Source organism: Mustelus asterias, chromosome 11 (assembly GCF_964213995.1).
Source record: "Mustelus asterias chromosome 11, sMusAst1.hap1.1, whole genome shotgun sequence".
NCBI classification, from domain to species: domain Eukaryota; kingdom Metazoa; phylum Chordata; class Chondrichthyes; order Carcharhiniformes; family Triakidae; genus Mustelus; species Mustelus asterias.
Genome location: NC_135811.1, coordinates 49,189,979 through 49,212,007, shown reverse-complemented (window position 1 = coordinate 49,212,007; position 22,029 = coordinate 49,189,979). Strand labels below are relative to the sequence as shown.

Genomic DNA, 22,029 nt, shown 5'->3' with positions numbered 1-22,029 from the left:
CACAGTCATCAATGAGTCCAGACCTTTAATACGTTTGTCATAACTGAGACAAGACAGCTTTGTGAATTTGATTGTGAGATGAAAGTAGTTTGTCATATCCTGCATCGATCTCATCGTGGATTTGAAATTTGAACTTACTAATTGACTTCATTTGTTCTTTGCATTTGAATTTAGGTGAATTAGTTGAACTAGAATTTACACTCTGTAATATTGAAACACTTTGAATATGCAATCTGAGATTTAAAATTATAAGAAAGTATTATGAGGTAAACATTATGAGAGGGTGTACTCTCACTGTGGACCCTAACTCTTCTACAATTCTCTAATGGTGAATTATGAGCTCTGTAAGAGAGGGAGACTCTTCAGTGAGTTAATTGTTTGCTATAACATACCTGTGAAGTATATATCATTTTAAGATATCTTCCTTTAATCGAAATATTGTAAGGTGGAGGATATTTTATAGATAGCATGGTTTACTTAAGCTCTTATGATGATTTAAAATGTATTTTAGTTGAGAATTTAAACTGACAGTACATTTGATTAAATGAATTGCCGGGGGAGGGGGGTTATGGAGGGGGATAAAGATAGCAGAACCCTGACATATTTGATAGATTTGGGGCAGAATTTTATAGACTCCTGTGGATGGGGTAGCAGGTGGGTGGGCCCTAACATTCTGCAGATGATTCTCCTGCTATCCACCTGTCTGCCCCCGTCCCACCCCGATTTTACAGGTGATGGTCAAAGCTGAGGGTGGCCCATCCATTCCCACCTCAATTGAGGGCCTGCAGGAGATAATTATTGACCAAGTTAATGTGCAGTGAGTATCAGGGAATGTTAACTATTTAAATACAGGGACGACAAACTCAACGTACGGTTCATAGGCTCACCATCATATATAATGGTGGATCTTGGGGTACCTGCGTGAGCTGCAGTGGTGGTGGAACACCTCATATTGACATCAGGTTTCCACAGTGTAATTGGGAGCCTGGTTTAACACTCGGGGTTGATGTGTGAATTTCCCTGGGGATGGGCAATCTAACAGTGAAGGGCAGAATGGAGCTGTGGGTGCCAGAACCTTAGTGTCTTTCTCAGGACTTCTTGTGGGGCAGGAAGAACAGGAATGATCTCACGAGGCAGAAATGATCTCCTTCCATGCCACAGATTTCTTTATGAAGCCCACCCTTCACACCCACCACTCCGACTGCAGACTGTCTTTCACATCACCCCCTCTCGATCTCCTCGTCATATCCCTCCTCCCCTTGCATCATTTCTCCCTTCTCCCCAGTGCAGCCTTTCTCCCATCTCTCTATCTTTTTATCAATTGTGTCCTTTCCCCATCCCCTCCCCATCAGGCCTGGGGGATATTTTCCAAAGTGGCATTCGCAGCGAGCAACCTTCCTGACTTTCATTCTGCCTAAAGGGCAGATGCAGCATGTAGCACAATTCTGACGCTTGGAGAAGCAAAGTCTTCACACACTGAGATCTGCAGACAAGTCTGTCCAGATAAACATCCACCTGTGTTTCCACACAGGAGGATAATGACAGCTGGATCTGAGGCCTCACGATGTAATTTCATCTGTCTGTCATCCTGTATGCCACCTTCTCTTCTTCGCTATATATCCGGCGCACTCGTTAAGAAAGCTCACCGACGCCTCTACCTCCTCAGAAGGCTCAGGAATTGGGAATATCCGCTATGACTCTCACCAATTTTTACAGATGCACCATAGGGATTTCCACCGTAACTTCATTGCAGTGTTAATTTAAGCCTACTTGCGACACTAATACATAAACTAAACTAAAACTAAAAAACTAGAAAGCATCCTTTCCAGATGTATCACAGCTTGGTATGGCTCCTGCTCTGACAAAGACCGCAAGAAACTACAAAGTGTCGTGAACAAAGCCCAGACCATCACGCAAACCAGCCTCCCATCCACTGATTCTGTCTACACTTCCCACTGCCTCGGAAAAGCAGCCAGCATAATGAAGGGTGACACGCAACCCGGACAGACTTTCTTCCAACTTCTTCAATCGGGAGAAAGATACAAAAGTTTGAGATCACAAACCAACCTGCTCAAGAACAGCTTCTTCCCTGCTGTCATCTGACTTTTGAATGGACCTACCATATAGTAAGCTGAACTTGCTTCACACCCTATGTGTGACTGTAACACTATATTCTGCACCCACTCCTTTCCTTTTCTCCTGTGTACTCTATGAAATGCATGCTTTGGCTGTATAGGGTGGAAAAAACAATACTTTTCACTGTATTCCAATACATATGACAATAATAAACCAAATCAAATCATATCCTCCACACTGCATCAAGCTGTTGTCTTGCTCTCATGCATTTCACTTTGTGGTCCATGGAGATCTATCACTTTATCTTCAGGTTTACCTGGTTCACTGTGGTTCATCTATTTCTCCTTTAATTTTCATTCATGGAATGTGAATATCTCCTGCATGGTCACTATTTATTGCTCATTGCTAACTGAGAAGGTTGTGATGAAGCACCTTCATGAACGCTGCATTGCGTGTGATACTTACCCTCATATTTATCGCTCAATCAGTGTCACAAAATCAATTTATCTGCTCATGATTACATTGCTGTTTGTGGGAATGTTCCATGTGCAAATTGGCTGCTCGGTTTCCAACATTACAACACTTCAGAAAGTACTTCATTGGCTGGAAAACACTTTGTCACATCCTGTGGTCATGAAATTCCAATTCTCTTCTCACACCTAGTGGTGCACGAAGACAGACTGTTGTAGCTGGGAATCTATAATGATCTATATTGGTTGGGTACATTGACCCGAACAGGCGCAGGAGTGTGACGACTAGGGGAATTTCACAGTAACTTCTTTGCAGTGTTAATGTAAGCCTTACATGTGACTAATAAATAAACTTTATATTGTGGGGTGGAGATGGGGGAGAGATGCCCGGTGTTGATCAGGGAGGCGGGAGGGGGAGAATGTCTCTCAGATCTCCGTGGTGGGGTGGGGGTAATTTCTTGGCCTGATTGCACGGCTGTTAAAAATGGCGCCCCGATCTCAGTGCAGCCGGTTTTAGACATTTCATGCCCTGCCCCTCAAAATATCAGCGTGAGACACACCTCCCCCTGTTCTTATTGACAAACTTTCTCTCTTCTGGAGAGAAACATTCCGATTTTCATCCAGACCCTGACACTTTGCCATTTTTGGTAAGATTCTGCCCGTAACAATAGCATGACGAGTCTAGAGGGCAGTCTTGCACTAGACAGAGACGTGTGTAGAGGTAAGCATGGAAACAGCTTATAGATATGCATGTAGATATGAGTAGGTAATAAAAACTTACTGTTTCTCGCTTCTCGGCCTTTTGGCTAAGATCAAGTGTAGTTATGCGGATTTTTAAAAATACTTTTCCAATTCAATCAAATCAAATCCAATTCAGAGTCTCAACAAGTTGAGACATTTCAGATCCAGGCTGACAAGACAGGACAGGAGACCAAAACCACCCTGTCCTGGGTCTGATCTACATGAGTCAAACTGATTGGAGAAGGGGGAGGATCCTCCTCCAAGACTTGAGCTCATTTGCATCTTAGCCAAAAGGCCGAGATGCCGCTTTTAAAAATTGCTTCATATGAAACATATGAAGCCTCAGCGTAACCTAATGACCTCGACCAAGAGCGGCCAACAATGGGGTGCCGACCGTACACTTTTTTTTTCAAAAATATACTTTATTCACAAAAAAAAACTCTCCAATAAAACATTGCAAAATGACAGATCCAAAAGTCATAAACAGTGCAAAAAAGAATCATTTTTACAGTACAATACAGTGCTTATTTACAAAAACATTACATTTCATTACATTTCATTTCTTAAAACTGTATACATGTGTCAGAGTTTACTGTGTGCCGTTATTTTTCAGGTTGGCACACAGTTACGCAGGCCGAGGGTATTCTGCAGTTACCCGGCCCTCGGTCTGCCTCGGTTGAGATGCTTTACACGGTGGCCTTTCCCTATTGTGCATTGGCGGCGGCTGCCCCAAGCATGAGCGCGTCCCTGAGCACGTAGTCCTGGACCTTGGAATGTGCCAGTCTGCAACACTCGGTCGAGGACAATTCTTTCAGCTGGAAGATCAGCAAGTTTCGGGCGGACCAAAGTGCGTCCTTCACCGCGTTGATGACCCTCCAGCAGCAGTTGATATTTCTCTCGGTGTGCGTCCCCGGAAACAACCCGTAGAGCACAGAGTCCTGCGTCACCGAGCTGCTCGGGACGAACCGCGACAAATACCACTGCCTCTCACTCCAGACCTTCTTTGCAAAGGCACATTCCACAAGGAGGTGTGCGACCGTCTCATCAGCCCCGCAGCCGCTTCGAGGGCAGCGTGCGGTGAGGTTGAGCCCTCGGGCGTGCATAAAGGATCTGACGGGGAGTGCCCTTCTCACCACCAGCCAAGCCAGGTCTTGGTGCTTGTTTGTGAGTTCTGGTGATGAGGCATTCTGCCAAATGACATTGACAGTCCGCTCAGGGAACCATCCGACAGAATCTGCCGTCTCCTTTTCTCTCAGGGCCTCAAGGACATTACGTGCTGACCACTGCTTGATAGCCATGTGGTCAAAGGTGTGTTTCCGGAAGAATTTCTCCACGAAGGACAGGTGCTGCGGTACGGTCCAACTACTTGGAGCGTTCCGCGGCAATGTGGCCAGACCCATCCTCCGCAACACTTGGGACAGGTAGAACCTCAAAAGATAGTGGCACTTGCTGTTAGTGTACCGAGGATCTACACACAGCTTGATGCAGCCGCACACAAAGGTGGCCATCAGGATGAGGGCGGCGTTGGGAACGTTTTTCCCTCCGTTCTCTGGAGATTTGTGCATCGCCTCCCTCCGGACACGATCCATCTTTGATCTCCAGATGAACTTGAAGATGGCCCGGGTCACTGCTGCTGCGCAGGACTTGGGGAGAGGCCACACCTGCGCCACGTACAACAACACGGACAGAACCTCGCATCGGATCACAAGGTTCTTCCCAGTAATGGAGAGGGAGCGTTGCTCCCACAATCCCAATTTTTGTCTGGCTTTGGCGATGCGCTCCTCCCAGTTTTTGGCGCATGCCCCTGCCGCTCCAAACCATATCCCCAACACCTTGAGGTAGTCTGCCTTGATGGTGAAGGGGACAAAGGATGTGTCAGGCCAGTTCCCAAAGAACATGGCCTCACTCTTACCCTGGTTGACTTTGGCCCCCGAGGCCAGCTCGAACTGCTCACAGACTTGAAGGAGCCTGCGAACAGACGAGGGGTCCGAGCAGAAAACAGCCACGTCATCCATGTACAGGGAGGCTTTGACTTGCGTCCCTCCGCTGCCTGGGATTGTAACCCCTTTGATGCCTGGGTCGCTTCTGAGGGCCTCGGCAAAGGGTTCAATGCAACACACAAAAAGGACGGAGGAGAGAGGGCAGCCCTGCCTGACTCCAGACCTGATTTGAAACATATCTGATTCCCACCCATTGATTGAAACTGCGCTACTGATGTCTGTGTAGAGCAGTTGGATCCAATTGCAGATTTCCTCCCCAAACACCATTTTGGACAGCACATCCATCATGTAGGTGTGCGATATTCTGTCAAACGCCTTCTCCTGGTCTAGACTGATGAGACAGGTGTCCACCTGCCTGTCCTGCACGTCGGCGATCGTATCCCTGAGTAGCGCGAGGCTATCAGAGATCTTCCTGCCGGGTACAGCACAGGTTTGATCAGGATGGATTACTGACCCCAGAGCAGACTTGACCCGGTTGGCGATGACCTTGGCCAGAATCTTGGAATCCACATTCAATAGTGAAATAGGTCTCCAATTTCTAATTTCTTCCCTTTCCCCCTTCTGCTTGTAGATGAGGGTAATGATGCCTTTCCTCATGGATTCTGACATGCTGCCTTCCAGAAGCATACTCTCGTATACTTCCAGGAGGTCCGGGCCCGTCAAGTCCCACAACGCCGAGTAAAGCTCAGCCGGTAAGCCGTCGCTACCGGGAATTTTACCCTTCTGAAGGGACTCGACTGCCTTTGTCAGCTCATCCAGAGCTACCGGTCTGTCCAGGCTCTCCCGCTCGCCGTCGTCCAAGACTTGCGTGATAGACGACAGGAAAGACTGGGAGGCCGTGCTGTCTGTTGGCTTCAGGTCATACAGTCCGGCATAGAAGGATTTGCAAATCCTCAGAATGTCAGACTGCGATGACCTTACAGAGCCATCTTCTTCCTTCAGGCTTGTGATCACAGAGTTTTCTCTGTGCACCTTCTGGAAGAAGAAGCGCGAGCACGTTTCGTCCTGCTCCACGGAGCGGACCCTGGACCGGAAGATAACCTTGGAGGCCTCCGAGGCAAAGAGCGAGGCTTGCTGGCTCTTCACCTCCCGGAGGTCCTCCTTGACATCAACCCCCATCGACTGCAGTTGGAGTAGCTCCTGCATGCTTTTCTGGAGTCGGGACATTTCCCCCCGTCTCTCCCTGGCCTCCTGGACCCCTTTTCGGATAAAGAACCTCTTGATGTTGCCCTTGATGGTTTCCCACCAGAGCGATGGAGACTCAAAGAAGGGTTTCACGGTTCTCCAACCGTGGTAAACCCTCTTGAGTTCCTCGAGGTTCTCTGGGGTCAACAGTTCTACGTTAAGCTTCCAGGATCCCCTGCCCACTTTCTGGTTTTCCTCCAGCTGACAGTCTGCCAGCAGGAGGCAGTGGTCAGAGAAGAACACCGGCTTGACGTCGGTGGACCTGACCGTGAGCGCGCGGGATGCAAACATGAAGTCGATCCTGGAGCGGACAGACCCGTCTGGCCGCGACCACGTGTATCTACGCTGCCCTCCGTCTGCTAGATCGCTGAAGACGTCGAGCAGCTTGGCATCTTTGACTGTTTCCAGCAGGGCTCTGGACGTAGCGTCCAGTTTACTTTCGGCCCTGTTGGATCGGCCGGCCTTGTCAATGATACAGTTAAAATCCCCACCCAGTATGATTGGCCTGGAGGTGGTGAGTAGCAGTGGCAGCTGTTCAAAAAGTGCCAGCCGCTCGGTCTTGACGGCCGGGGCATACACATTAATCAGCTTGAGAGGGCAGTTTTTGTACGTGACGTCTGCTACGAGGAGGCATCCTTCCACCACCTCCTTAACTTCGGAGACGGTGAAGTTGCCTCCTCGCAGCAGAATGCCTAGGCCGGATGAACGGCAGTCGTTCCCACCTGACCAGATGGACGGTCCGTGGGACCACACACTCGACCAGCGCCTGTAGTTGCTGAGGTGTGGTATTCCACACTCCTGCAGGAACAGCAGGTCGGCCTTGACCTTGGCCAGGTAGGACAAGCTGGCCGCACATCTCAGACTATCTTTAACACTGCGAACATTTAAAGATGCAAACTTTAAAGACATTTTAATGTTTAAAAGGTTTGTCAGTTCTTACGTGTCCTCCAGTCAGCCTCCTCCAGGTGCTGCATTTCTGTGGTGCTGACGAAATTCTGCAGGGCTGCAGGGCTGAGGTAGCAGTCCGACCCTGCCTCAGGTCCCCGACCACGACTGGGTGACATGGTCGGTGTCGTGTAGCCCTCAGTTGGTGCTGGGCTTGCGGGCCGATCTCCGCCTTGGGCATTGTCGGTGTCCTCGTTCCTGTTGTCCGGGGTTTCGGGGGCCTCGGCCGCACTGCTGCATCCGTCGGCTGGATGGTCCCCGGCTGCTTTGTGGTCGTTGGTCCGAGTCCGTTGTGGTTCCCGTGCCGCTTTTCTAATGCGCCGTTTGATGCTTCGTCGGCTGCCCGCTTTGTTTTCCTCGTCTGAGGAGATGTCGCCCCTGGAGACTCTAGCTGCGCAGGATTTCCTTTTCAGGGTGCTTTTCTTTTTCTTTACCACCTGCCAGGGGCCCTCGGGATCTCCGTTCTCCTGCGCCATGTCCTCTGCGCCCTCTGCTGGTGGTGGTGTGGATGTGTCGTCATCCTGCTGCACTGGGGGGTCCACCTTTGCTTCAGAAGCTTTCTCCGTGCCAGCTTCTTTTGCGGTGGGTTTCTTGTTCCCTGAGGCGGCAGGCGCCGACCGTACACTTGATCTTAGCCAAAAGGCCGAGAAGCAATAAAAAAAATTAAAAAAAAAAAACTTTTCCAATTCTATCAAATCAAATCCGATTCAGAGTCTCAACAAGTTGAGACATTTCAGATCCAGGCTGACAAGACAGGGCGAGCGACCAAACCACCCTGTCCTGGGCCTGATCTACATGAGCCAAGCTGATTGGAGAAGGGGGAGGTTCCTCCTCCAAGGCTTGAGCTCATTTGCATCTTAGCCAAAAGGCCGAGATGCCGCTTTTAAAAATTGCTTCATATGAAGCCTCAGCGTAACCCAATGACCTCAACCAAGAGCAGCCAACAATGGGGTGCCTACACTACACTTGATCTTAGCCAAAAGGCCAAGAAGGGATAAAAAAAATTGCTACATATGAAGCTTCAGTGTAACCTAATGACCTCAACCAAGTGTGGCTGACCATGGGCTGCTGACCATACTACACTTGATCTTAGCCAAAAGGCTGAGTAGTTAAGCGGATGCTGCACTTGGTTGAGGTCATTGGGTTACATTGAAGCTTCATATGTTTCATATGAAGCAATTTTTTAAAGCGGCATCTCGGCCTTTTGGCTAAGATGCAAATGAGCTCAAGTCTTGGAGGAGGAATTGCTTTCCCTCCTCCAATCAGCTTGGCTCATGTAGATCAGGCCCAGGACAGGGTAAATGGTCGCTTGCCCTGTCTTGCCAGCCTGGATCGGAAATGTCTCAACTTGTTGAGACTCTGAATTGGACTTGATTTGATTGAATTGGAAAAGTATATAAAAAATATAAAAACTTACTGTTCAAGCATGTAAGACTCAGAACCTCTTTGGGAAACCTATTGAATTACACACATTCCAACAAGTTGTTCCTGACTTTGTTTAGCATTGATTAAATGACCTATAACCTCGTCATCTTGATCATGATAAACAGTGCCATCTTGTGACAAAATGGTGCCATGTTACAATACACACTGTAAGAAGTTTAACAACACCAGGTTAAAGTCCAACAGGTTTATTTGGTAGCAAAAGCCACACAAGCTTTCGGAGCTCTAAGCCCCTTCTTCAGGTGAGTGGGAATTCTGTTCACAAACAGAGCTTATAAAGACAGACTCAATTTACATGAATAATGGTTGGAATGCGAATACTTACAACAAATCAAGTCTTTAAGAAACAAAACAATGTGAATGGAGAGAGCATCAAGACAGGCTAAAAAGATGTGTATTGTCTCCAGACAAGACAGCCAGTGAAACTCTGCAGGTCCACGCAACTGTGGGAGTTACAAATAGTGTGACATGAACCCAATATCCCAGTTGAGGCCATCCTCGTGTGTGCGGAACTTGGCTATCAGTTTCTGCTCAGTGACTCTGCGCTGTCATGTGTCGCGAAGGCCGCCTTGGAGAACGCTTACCCGAATATCAGAGGCCGAATGCCCGTGACCGTTGAAGTGCTCCCCAACAGGAAGAGAACAGTCTTGCCTGGTGATTGTCGAGCGGTGTTCATTCATCAATACACACTAACATAGCTGTTGCAAAAACTTAACAGAATCGCCACAAAAGCAGACAATTTCCAAAGTGTGCGAATTACACACATTCCAACAAGTTGTTCCTGACTTTGTTTAGCATTGATTAAATGACCTATAACCTCGTCATCTTGATCATGATAAACAGTGCCATCTTGTGACAAAATGGTGTCATGTTACAATACACACTAATATAGTTGTTGCAAAAACTTAACAGAGTCGCCACAAAAGCAGACAGTTTCCAAAGTGTGCAAATGAAAAGCACCCCTGTGCAAGAGCCTTTAACCGAAACTGCTGCTTCAGGATGATCACATGACAACAGTTACTCCGGTGACGACAGGAGCCACACATAAAGAAAGAGACAGCAGAGAAATTAACTCCGATTGAAACAGTTAAATAAAAGAGGCAATTTAAAGATTTCTGTTTGTCTGAAATCACCTATTCTGGATCGGTTGCATCCAAAGTTGCCCTTCAGAAGATGATGGTGATCTGTCTTCTGGAAATATTGCTGCCAATATGGTGTTGATGGACCAACAGTGCTGTTAGGAAGCGAGTTCCAGGGTCTGACCCAGCCACAGTGAAGCAACAGTGTTATAGTTCCAAGTGCAGATGCTGTGCGACTTGGAGTGAATTAGCAAGTGGCGTGTGTCCTGATGCATCTGCCATCCTTCCTTGATCTTGCATGATCTTATTCAACATTGTTATTTATTAGTGTCACAAGTAGGCTTACATTAATACTGTAATGAGGTTACTTTGAAAATCCCCCAGTCAACACATTCTGACACCTGTTCCGGCACACTGACAATTTAACATGGCCGATGCATCGAATCAGCATGTTTTTCGGACTGTGATCGGGAAACAGAGCACCTGGAGGAAATCCACACAGCCACAGGGAAAACACACAGACTCCACACAGACAGTGACCCAAGACAGGAATCGAAGCCGGGTCCCTGGCGCTGTGAGGCAGCAGTGCTAACCACTGTGCCACAATGCTGCCCTGCAGCATAACTATTTCTCCACAGGTACATTCAATTCACCCACTTCCTTTGGAAGGACAGATGCAAAGTATGCATTGAGTAACTCAGTCACGTCCTCTGGATTAACAAAAAGATTACAGGGGTTCACTTATAGTTAGTCCACAACAATGGGGACGGGGAGAATGATATCTGATTAATCTGTACCCGTTCCTTCGAATGTAGACAAATTTGTGCTGCTTGAATTTGTCTGACTGGTGTCAGAATCCAATGTTAATTACACTGTTGTGTTGCTGCTCACTCCAGCAGGGGGCACATTCTGTGATAGCAGAGTATCGCTTGGAGCTATCCAGCAAGACTGACTTATTGTGTCAGGAGCACGTCCTGGAATTGTTTGTGGAAGAGATTCTGAGCAGGAAAAAGAGAGAATGGCCGGAAAGGCACGATCATTGCCCATGTTCCCTGGCACTGCACTGGAGGCCTCAGTGGAGTGGGTGGAGAGGAGTCGAGATGTGATCTATCTATTGGAGGCTCTCCAGAGAAACTCTCCACAGGAGATGGGGCCAGATCACACTGGGAGTCAATGCCAGGAATCTAACCCCGAGTACCTGGATATTATGCTGCCTAAGGTTCAATGATACAAGAAGCAAAATTCAGATAATGAATCTTCCAAATGCCACATCCCAGCAACTGAACCACTCGACTCACACACTGCCCAGTGCATCACATCACTCACCCACTAACAATCTCTATGAATCATTCATCGTGTTACAGACATGCATGGGTGGAATTTTCTTGTGTCCCCCCCCCCCCCCCCCCAACAAAGGAATCGTCGGAGGCGGGACACGGACCATGCAAAGTTCCGTTGACTTCTGGCAGGATTTTCCGGCTGTGGAGCGAGCAGGGACGGAAAATCCCGCCCCGAGTTTGTGTGTTTTCCTTTCCTGCCTCTGGTCAGTGTGTTTGAATGTCAGAGGTGAGGGCTCTCTCGTCCTCAGTGAGTCTCCACATTTAATAATATTAACAGCGATTTTTTTGTGCATTTAAGATTAAAGAAGATGATGAATTGTCACACATTTCCCCTGAATTTAGTGTCCACTCCCTCGTTTCACACAAACTCTCTCCACACACAGATTGAATAGAGATGAAGGTAAGATACTGTGACAGTGTGTGATTAGCACAGTTTCTTGTGTGTGAGGAGTGTAGTTTCTCAGATGCAGCTGGAGCTTTCACATTGATGGAGGGTTTTGTAAAGTGAGACATTCTCAGCACTCTGTTAGACTGACTCTGGTTGAATTTCTGGCAGATTGGTTCTCAGATGGACTTTATCTGGAACAGGTTGGGGAGTCCTTCTCCCCAGTGAGGGGGTCTACTTTCAAGGTATTGCAGTTGAATACCTTGGCTGTTTGTACGACGTGGAGTTAATTTGCTGGCCTTCAGTGGAACTCTCTGCCTGTAAATGAAATCTCCACTCCCCTGTTTCATTAACCCTTGCATAACCGCTTCACTATCACTGAGCTTCTTATCTCTCTTCCTCAAGCTCCTGCCTGTGTTTTACTGCCTCAGCCTCATATCTCCTACCCTGCCACTGAAATGCCATCAGTCATACTGCTGTTCCCAAAGCTGGCCAAAAAGGGGACGCCTGTCTCCATTGTACAGCCCTGTCACTGGTTCATCTCCCTCCAGGATAATCTGTGCCCATCTCTGTTTTTGAGGCAATCTCCCTGCCATACAGTTCATGACAAACCCATCCAAAGTTCATTTTGTCATTTCTTCACCTTTTGGGCTCATTGTCCCAGAAATCAGTGAGACTCAGCAACAGGGGCCGCAATTCTCCCAAAAGTGCTGAATTGGTGGGAGAACTGTTCTAAATCCTGACTGTTCTGTCAGTTCGGCTTCTCACCTGAATCTCCGCACTCTGCGCACTGAAGAGGTCCCAGTTGTGAATACCATTCAAAACTCAGGGGGGGGGGGGATGGCGGGGCCTATTCGCGCTGGAGTTTGACAGTTCTGGAAATCTGCTGAGGCGCAGTGGTCCCGATCTGTCAGTCTCCCCATTTACTGGCCAGCTCGATCGCTGGCCAGCCCGGGACCCCCGCAGTGCTGCTCCTCCTAGCTCCCCCCCCCCCCTCCATAGCCCAATCGCTGCCCCCACAGCAATTCCTGGGCCAGCCCTGAGCGTCACGATGTCCAGGCCCCATCTCCCAGCAGTGGCAATCCCCCCACCTCCCTCACCCCCAGCTGACCACCCCCCAGGGTCAGACCCCCACAGAGGCAGGCCTCCCCCCTTGTTGGCCCACCGCCCCCCAACTCGCCCGAATCTCTGCCCTCCCTCCAGCCCAGACCGATCTGTGTGCAGAGTCGCAGCGGGACTCCCCCATCTCCACCGATCGCCCTTGGGCCCCACCCACAATAGGCCCCGCCCCCTTGACACTGCCCAAAGCCCAGTCGGCAGTGCCAAGGTGCCCCCTAGGCATGCGCACTTTGCCTTTGGGCAGTGCCAGGGGGCACAGGCTGGCACTACAAGGGTGCCCATGCCCATGGAGCACTCCCCCGCCACCCAACACCCTGCGGGGCCCCGATTGCCCCCCTTTATTCCGGCAGGGTCTCCCACTAGTTCCCCGAACATGGGGAGCTAGTCTCAACCCCGACAAAATGAAGTACTCCTGGCGGGGTGGGAGATTTAATTGGAACCTGAAAGGTCCTGATAATTAACTAATATACATATTTAAAACATATTTTAAAAAGATTTAAATGACTTTCCTGTCTCCCCGCCGGTTTTCAGCGGGGTCTGGCTTGCGACTGTTCGCCGGCTCTGGGAGATGCGCGTGCGCTCCCAGCACAGGCGCAAATTCCTGTTCAAGGCTGGAGATGCGCCTCTCCCACCTCGACCCAACAGAAACGTTGTGGGTTGCAATGGGAGAATCGCAGCCAGGGTCTCTCACTCCCTGTAATGTCCACACCCTGTACTGAGTGTCAATGTTGTGAAACAACTTTGGATCCAATTTTCACTTTATGTGGAATCCCTTTATTAACCCATGAGGCAATGGTAAATACTTCCAACAGCAGCTGCCGAGTAAGACCCAGTTGCAGGAATTCATTCCTGTGTGGTCAGTCCGCTAAAAAGAAACTTCCACTGACCAAGTCACACTTTCCTTGCTGCAACATCAATGTCCTTGTGCACTGTGACTTTATTAACACTTTCTACATAGACCCCTTGACATATAAGGTTATATCTCAAATTGGATCATTTGGTTGGGTTCCAGTGTCTTACCAATCCCACCATGGCCACACAAGAGCACCTGTGGTCATTTGTTGCTCTCGGCATGGGGGGTTTCCAGGTGAAAACCAGCTCTGCACCTTGATAAGGCATGAAGAAAGCCATTTAAACACATCCAGTGAAGCCATTGTCTCTGAGAATTGTTGTAGAAGATTGTTTGCGAGAAATTAGTCTGGGTCATTCCCTCAATGGGATATCCTGGCAAGTCTGTGCGCCTGTTCCTGCTCAGTTATTTTTAAAATGCCCAATATTAGTCCCAGCAATGCTATCTTCAGTCAGAATTCTTCTCCCTTCAGCCTGGTGTCCTCTGTGCTACGTGTTTTGCCACTTGGTGATCTCCATTCAATTGTCTACACCACAACTGGTTACATTTTACTTACAAAGAGAAAAGGCAAATGTGAAAAAAAGATTGGATCGACAACATACTTTCTTTCTCGTGATGCCATGCTGCTGTCCCTTTAAGGCATTTCGCAGCATCCCCCTTTCCTTTCTGATATAATTTCCAAGCTTCTGAAGAAGTATAACTATTTTCAATGTTTCGTGCTATTTAATGTTGAGTTATCATTACGTAGGTTAATGGAACAGATGGATCTTGAGTCTCTGAAGGTAATTTGCTGATATACCAAGATCTTGTAATGTTAACAATATCTGGAAGTTTCTCTCATTGCTCACAGTGACCAGTAGGCACACCAATAAACTGAAAATAACATTTTGAGTGTGGGTGGCAGCTTTGCTTGGCGTATTGTGTTGAAATGAAGTGAACACTAATCAATGAATATGAACGTTTAACCTGTTTCTGAACTGGTCTTCCAATGTGGTCCATTCGATAATCCTTTGGCTCTTTTGATTTCAATCCTGATGTGTTCTGCCTATATTGACATCCAGTCCCAATGACGAGATGAATTTTTATGGCGTGCTTGTCTGGGTCAGACACTCTGGAATGAAGAAACCTGTATGCTGTTTAAACATTTTGAATTGGGAGAACAGGTCAACTGCATCCCAATTTAAACTGGGGAATTTGGACACATTTTGATAATATTCTTTGACCCCCTCTTTCCTTATAGCACCTGGGATGAATGTGGCTGTAGCTGCTATCGCACACTTTACTGAAGCTCTATCGATTATAACAGCAACATTCCCAGGCCTGATCTTTATGATGGTTCTTTTTTGTTCCTTCTTGTTTGACTCTCCCCTAGTCACTTACGATCAATGCCACACCCGCGTCACTCACCTTTCCCGATCGAGCTAACCCTGTGCTAGTGGGGTTTGACACACTGTCCCTCTCACAGAACTGACCAGCTCACCATGAGGGATCTCTCTGCTTCTCCAACCCTCTGCTTAAGCACTATCTCTGCACTGTGCCTTCAAAGCCTCCCTGTTCAATGACGAGACTGAGATTTCCACACTCTCTGTCAAAGCGACTTCATAGCTGTCTGACCAAAATGTCGAGGGATGTCTCAGGCTATGTAGCATGATCTAAGGCTACTCAACATGTTGTGCCTGCACTGAATTTGGCTGTCAGACTGTTAGCTGATGGCTATGCAAAATGTTGAGTATTTACAATGATATAAAGGCACCAATCACTCATAAGGGTAAACATGTTGCGGGTTCCTTTATTCAGACTATGTAGAGGAGAACAGATGTATCCAGGTAGAAAGCTTGAAGACACCACCAGCAGAGTTGTGCGTGTGTGCTCTGTCCAAAGGCCAAAGGAAAACTAAAACTGGATCACTTGACAAACTTACTCTTCCAGTGATGTCAGGCTCTGAACCCTTAAAGGTATATGACAGCACAATGATGAAGAAACCCTCGTGATTTACAAGTCCTCAGCAAATAAAATCTAGATGTTCTCAGAGTGTCTGGAAACAAGCCTCAGCAGAATGCACATCACTGCACCAAACAATACAGGTTGAAACTCTGCAGCAGTGAAGAATCTGTTGCTGAATCCAGCGATGTTGGAGGAGTCTATGAAGGAAGTAAGAGAGCAACAGACCGAGCTACAACCAAATCAGATTCCTTGAAGATAAAGACAAGGATGATCATCACTGGATCGAACCAGCAGTTGGAACAGTGATTGAAGCACTATCACAACTCGATGTAATGGACAATGTTGTCACTGAGGAAGCTCTCAAAACCATTCCAGATTCAACATTTCCACTGACCATCTCGCGAGTGCTAAAGTAATGGAAAATGATGCATTCCACCTGAAATCATCAAAGGTGGAAAATCAGCACATCTGCAGCAGCTTCATAAGTTCAAAAGTTCATTAGATATAGGAGCAGAATTAGGCCATTTGGCCCATTGAGTCTGCTCCGCCATTCGATCATGGCTGATATGCTCTTCATCCCCATTTTCCTGCCTTCTCCCCATAACCCTACAACCAATACCACTTAAAAATCTGTCCAACTCCTCCTTAAATGTACTCACTGTCCCAGCAATTCCATATATTCACAACCCTTTGGGAGAAGTATTTTCTCCTCAACTCTGTTTTAAATTTGCAACTCCTTATCCTAAGTCTACGACCTCTTGTCCTCCAATGCCCCACCAGCACAAACATCCACTCCACGTCTACTTTATCCAGACCTTTTATCACCTTGTATACCTCAATTTGACCTCCCCTCATACTTCTAAATTCCAGAGAGTCTTGGCCTAAACTGTTCAATCTCTCTTCATACCTCTCATCTCTGCGATCTAGTGAACCTCCTCTGAACTGCCTCCAATGCCATTACATCCTTTTTTGAATAAGGGGACCAAATCTGTGCGCAATATTCCAGCTGCGGCCTCACCAATGCCTTATATAGTTGCAACAATACTTCCTTACCTTTATATTCTATTCCTTTAGCTATGAATGCCATCATTCCATTCGCTTTCTTTATTATCTGCTGTACCTGCATGCTAGTTTTCTGTGACTCATGAATGAGGACACCCAGATCCCTCTGCACTGGAGCACCCCAAAGTCACTCTCCATTTACATAATAAGTCACCTTCCCATTTTTCCGACCAAAATGCATGACCTCATACTTATCCACATTAAACTCCATCTGGCACATTTTGGCCCACTCTCCTAACTTATCCATATCCATTTGTAAGATTCTTATTTCCTTATTGCAACTTCCTGTCCTGCCTATTTTTGTGTCATCTGCAAATTTGGTTAGAGAGCCTTCTATCCCTGTATCCAAGTCATTAATATAGATTGTAAATAGCTGGGGCCCGAGGACCGAACTCTGTGGCAGCCCACGAGTTACTTCTTGCCATGCAGAAAAAAATCCATTCATCCCTTTTTTTGTATCCCTTTGTTTATATTTGAAAGTTTCCCAATCTTCCAGCCTGCCACTGGCCTTTGCAATATGCTGTACCTTAGTTTTTGCCTCCATAACTCTTGTGTTTCCATCGGAATAAATGAACTGTGCCTCGAGGCATGTGTGATACAGACATAAATAAGGATGATTGCAGTGAATGTAACTGTTGCTCAGGCAATTTCTTTCTCAATATTTCTTACAGATTTGCTCCTCTGTCTCCCTCCCACAATTTGGGGTTTAGAGTAAACACAAGCCATGTAACAGCTCTTTTTCCAACCAAATAATTTTTAATCCTTTAGGTTTTCATCACTCTCTGGAACTGTAATGGAATCCGAGATCAATATTGGCATTCCCACCCTGATCCCAATTTTTAACCTTCCTTTATCCCTCCTGAATCAATTGCACCCAGGAAAGTTTAGTATGCATGTTTAAGCCAGGTCTCCATTATAGCCATTCTATCATAGTCCCCTGTGACAACTTCTGCCAGTAACTCATCATCGTTTTCAGTAATACTCCTCACATGAACACACATGGGGTGGAATTTTCCAATCCCGCACACCACGGAAATCAGAGTGGGCGGGACATGGACCATGCAAAGGTCCATTGCCCTCGGGCGGGATTTTCCAGCTTTGGGGTGAGTGCGGCTGGAACACCCGCACATGTCGTCTAACACCATGATAATCAGCTTCACATTTAACCTCCATCTAACTCCGGCTCCCACTATTCTTTGCTCTGTCATTGTTTGTCCCTCCTATTTTAAACACACCTTTGTCCTCCTCTCTGTAACTATCCCCAGGACCCAACCCACTGCCAAGTTAGACCCTCCCCTACAGCACCTGTTAGCCTCCCCACCAGGACATTGATCCCAGTTCTGTTCAAGTGCAGGTGGAACCCCATCAGATAGAAACATAGAAAATTGGAGCAAAAGTAAGTTATTGAGCCCTTCAAACTGCTCAACCATTCAATATGATCATGGCCGTTTCTATATCTCAATGTCATCCTGATACACTCACCTCATATCCCTTAGCGACTTTAAGGTCTAGAATTCCATCTGTTTTATTCTTAAATATATTCAGTGACTTGGCCTCCAGTGCTGTCTGTGACAGCGAATTCCACAAGTTCACCAAACTCTGAGTGAAGAGGTTTCTCATCCTCTCAGTCCTAAATGGCCCACCCCATTCCTGAGGCTGTGTTCACTTGTTGCAGAAACACCCCAGCCAGAGAAAACATTATCCCTGCATCCAGTCTTCCCAGCCCTGTCAGAATTTAATACGTTGCAACGAGAGCTCGTGGCATTCTTTAACTCCAGTGAATACAGGTGTAGTCGACCCAATCACTCTTCATATGACAATCCTGCCATCCCAGAGATCAGTCTGGTGAACATTCGCTGCACTCTGTCTAAGATAAGGAGACCAACACTGCACACAATGCTCCAGGTGTGGTATAACCAATGTCCTGTACAGCTGCAGCAATACATTCTTGCTCCTGTACTCAAATCCTCTTACAATGAAGGCCAACATATTATTCGCCTTCTGAACTGCTTGCTGAAACTTTGTTTACTTTCAGTGCCTGGTGTCCAAGGATACTCAGGTCCCTTTTGTACATCAATATTTTCCAATTTATCACCATTTAAATAATATTCTGCTGTTCTGTTTCTCCGACCAAGATGGATAACCTCACAATTATCCACTTCATACTGCACCTGCCATGCATTTGCCCACAAACTCAAATTGTCTAAATTACCTTGAAGCCTCTTAACAGTCTCCGCACCACTCATTCCCATCAAGTTTTGTGTCATTGGCAAACTTGGAAATATTACATTTCTCTCTGATCTAAATCATTGATATATTTGGGAATAGCTGGGGCCCAAGCACTGATCCTTGTGCCACCACACTCATCACCAGCTGTCACTTAAATAAAAAACCATTTATTCTTACTCTCTGTATGCTAACTAATTCTCAATCCATGCCAATGTATTATCGCCAATCCCATGTGCTTTAATTTTGCACACTAACTGCTTCGGTGGGAATTTATCAAAAACTTTCTGAAAATCCAAATACACCACATCCACTGGTTGTCCCTAATCTATTCTACTCGTTACATCCTCAAAAATCTCCAAGAGTTTTGTCAAACACAATTTCCCTGTCACAAATCTATGCTGACTTTGTTTAATCCTGTTGATATTTTCTAAGTGTCCTGTTATCACAGCCTTTATAATAGACACTAGAATTTCCCCTACTACTGATGTTAGGCTAACTGGTCTGTAATTCCTTATTTTCTCCCTCTCCCCCTTTCATAAATAGTGGGGTTACATTTGTTTTTGCAGCAGAAGTGATCATCAACAGAGAGCACAAAGCAAGTTCTAACATAAATAGAAAATAATTCTGTCAGAGGGGAGGGAGATGTGTCATTTTGCAGATGCAGCAGGCAGTAAAGATGGTAATTAATATGTTGGCTTTCGTAGTGAGAGGATTTGATTACAGGAGCAGGGAAATCTTGCTGTAATTATACAGGGCCCTGGTGAGACCACAGCTGGAATACTGTGTGCGGTTTATGTCCCCTTATCTGAGGAAGGATGGTCTTGCTATCGAGGGAGTGCAGCAAAGGTTTCCAGGCTGATTCCTGGGATGGCAGGACTGAGGAGAGGTTACATAGAAACATAGAAACTAGAAGCTGGAGTAGGCCATTCAGCCCTTTGAGCCTGCTCCACCATTCATCTTGATTTTGGCTGACCATCAAATTCAATATCCTGATGCCTCCTTCCTCCCATATCCCTTGTTTCCTTTCACTCCGAGAGCTATATCTAATTTTTTCTTGAAATTGGGTAACATTGTGTTCTCAATTACATTCTGTGATAGTGAATTCCACACATTCACCACCTCTGGATAAAGAAACTTCTCCTCACCTCAGTTCTAAAAGGTTTACCCCTTATCCTCAAACTATGACCCCTAGTTCTGGACAACCCAACCATTGGGAACATTCTTTCTGAATCTACTTTGTCTAACCCTGTTAGAATTTCATAAGTTTCTGTGAGATCCCCTCTCACTCTTCTAAACTCCTGTGAAGATAATCCTCACTGTCTTTCCTCATATAACAGACCTGCCATCCCAGGAATCAGCCTGGTAAACTTTTGCTGTACTTCCTCTATAGCAAGGACAGCCTTCCTCAGATAAGGACACCAAAACTGCACACAATACTCGGGTGTGGCCTCAGCAATGCTCTATACAATTGCAGCAAAACATCAATATCCTTACAGTCAAATCCTCTTGCTATGAAGGCCAACATACCGTTTGTCTTCTTTACTGCCTGGCGTATCTGAGTGCTAACTTTCAGCAACTGGTGCACGAGGACTCCAAGGTCTGGTTGAGAATCCACCTCTCTCAATTCACACCCACTCAAGTAATAATCTGTCTTCCTTTTATCGCTACCAGAGTCGATTGCTCAGTCGATTAGGATTATATTCAGTGGAGTTCAAAGGAACTGGGGGGACCTCATAGAAACCTATCAAATTCTAACAGGACAAAGAGAGCAAATGCAAGAAGGGTGTTCCTGATAGTGGAGTAGACCAGAACCACAGATTATAGTCTAAGGATGAGGAGTAATCGTTTCGAATTCATAAGAGGAGAAATTTCTTCACTCAGAGAGTGATGGGTCTGTGGAATTCACTGGCGCAGAAAGCAGTTGAGGCCAAAATATTGTGGCCGTAATTCTCTGACCTCGCCGCTGGCTGGGACTCTCTGGTCCCGTGGCAGTGAATGGAGTTTTGGCTGAGCGTCAAATTCTCCATTCTCGCTGGTGGGACATTGGAAGGAGATGGATTTCGCTCTTAGGTCAAAATGGGCTCAAGATCTGGGGGGAAAACAGGATCAGGTTAGTGAGTTGGATGTTCAGCTGTGATCATAGTGAATGGCAGAGCAAGCTCCAAGGTCCGAATGGTCTACTCCCATTCCTATGTTCTATGTTTCTGAGATAAGGTTTAACACAGTTTCTGTGGATGAGCAAGCTGCGAATTCAGTTTGGAATCTCAAGTAGAATTCTGTGAAATCATCTGACTGAACCAACACGTGGGAGGTATAAAGATATCTTTGAAAAGCTCATCGCAGCTCATTCTGTTCCTGCAGCTGATCAGTGGAAGCTTCAGTGAAGAAGCAACTGAGTCTGTTCAAACTGATCATCATGGGGTAAGAGAGATTTTACTATGAAAGTAACAGATGCAGTAAAGGATGATAACAATATAGTGAAGAAGAATCATACGGTGTTAAAGCGTCTCGCACCCTCAGACTTGCTGAGTTTATCTTGGGCTTTCTGTTTTTATTTCAGATACAGTAAAGGTGTTAGTTGTCACTCAGTGTTAACCTTCCTTTCTCAACTGGGTTCCTTTCAGGTCGGATGCTAAACCAGGTTCCAAATCCCATGGTAATGGTAGGTTGTGGCTTCTGGATGTTGGTTTTGGCTCTCTTCTTCTTATATTCAGGGAGGCTGCGGTTCCGGCTAGTGGAGGGCAATAGGGCTGGTGGGGTTAAAATTGATCATAATGATCCCAGGTTTTATCAGCCATTTCCTGTCTGTTGTTTTTGGTTGTTTGCGAGTTTCAGCTTCTGCTTTCCATTTCAGTTGTCAGTTTTATGGAACTGCTCATCAGCTTCTCTGAGTTTCTACGTTTCCCAGTTCGTAATAATTTCTCCAGTGCTATTTTTTGCTGAAAGTTTGATAAAACAAATTAATATTTAAACATATTTCTTGTAGTGAGACTGTCAGGGAATTCCTGAAAGGGAAATGACTTCAGCTACAATGTCACTTCACATGGGATCTGCGCGTAGAAAATGTTGAGTGGGATGATTTGCAGGAACGATTAAATTAGTGGACATTGAGACATTGGGAACAATGTTTTTCTTGTAGTCTCAGTCTCTCAGATGTTGTG

General features: G+C 46.4%; 1 protein-coding gene and 1 pseudogene across 2 annotated transcripts in view; both read left to right on the top strand.

Annotated features, from left to right (window-relative positions):
• Window positions 1-22,029, top strand: part of lipf (lipase, gastric) — a 911,257-nt gene that overhangs the window by 642,645 nt on the left and 246,583 nt on the right. The window lies entirely within an intron of this gene.
• LOC144501039 (U2 spliceosomal RNA) lies at window positions 3,333-3,408 on the top strand (annotated as a pseudogene).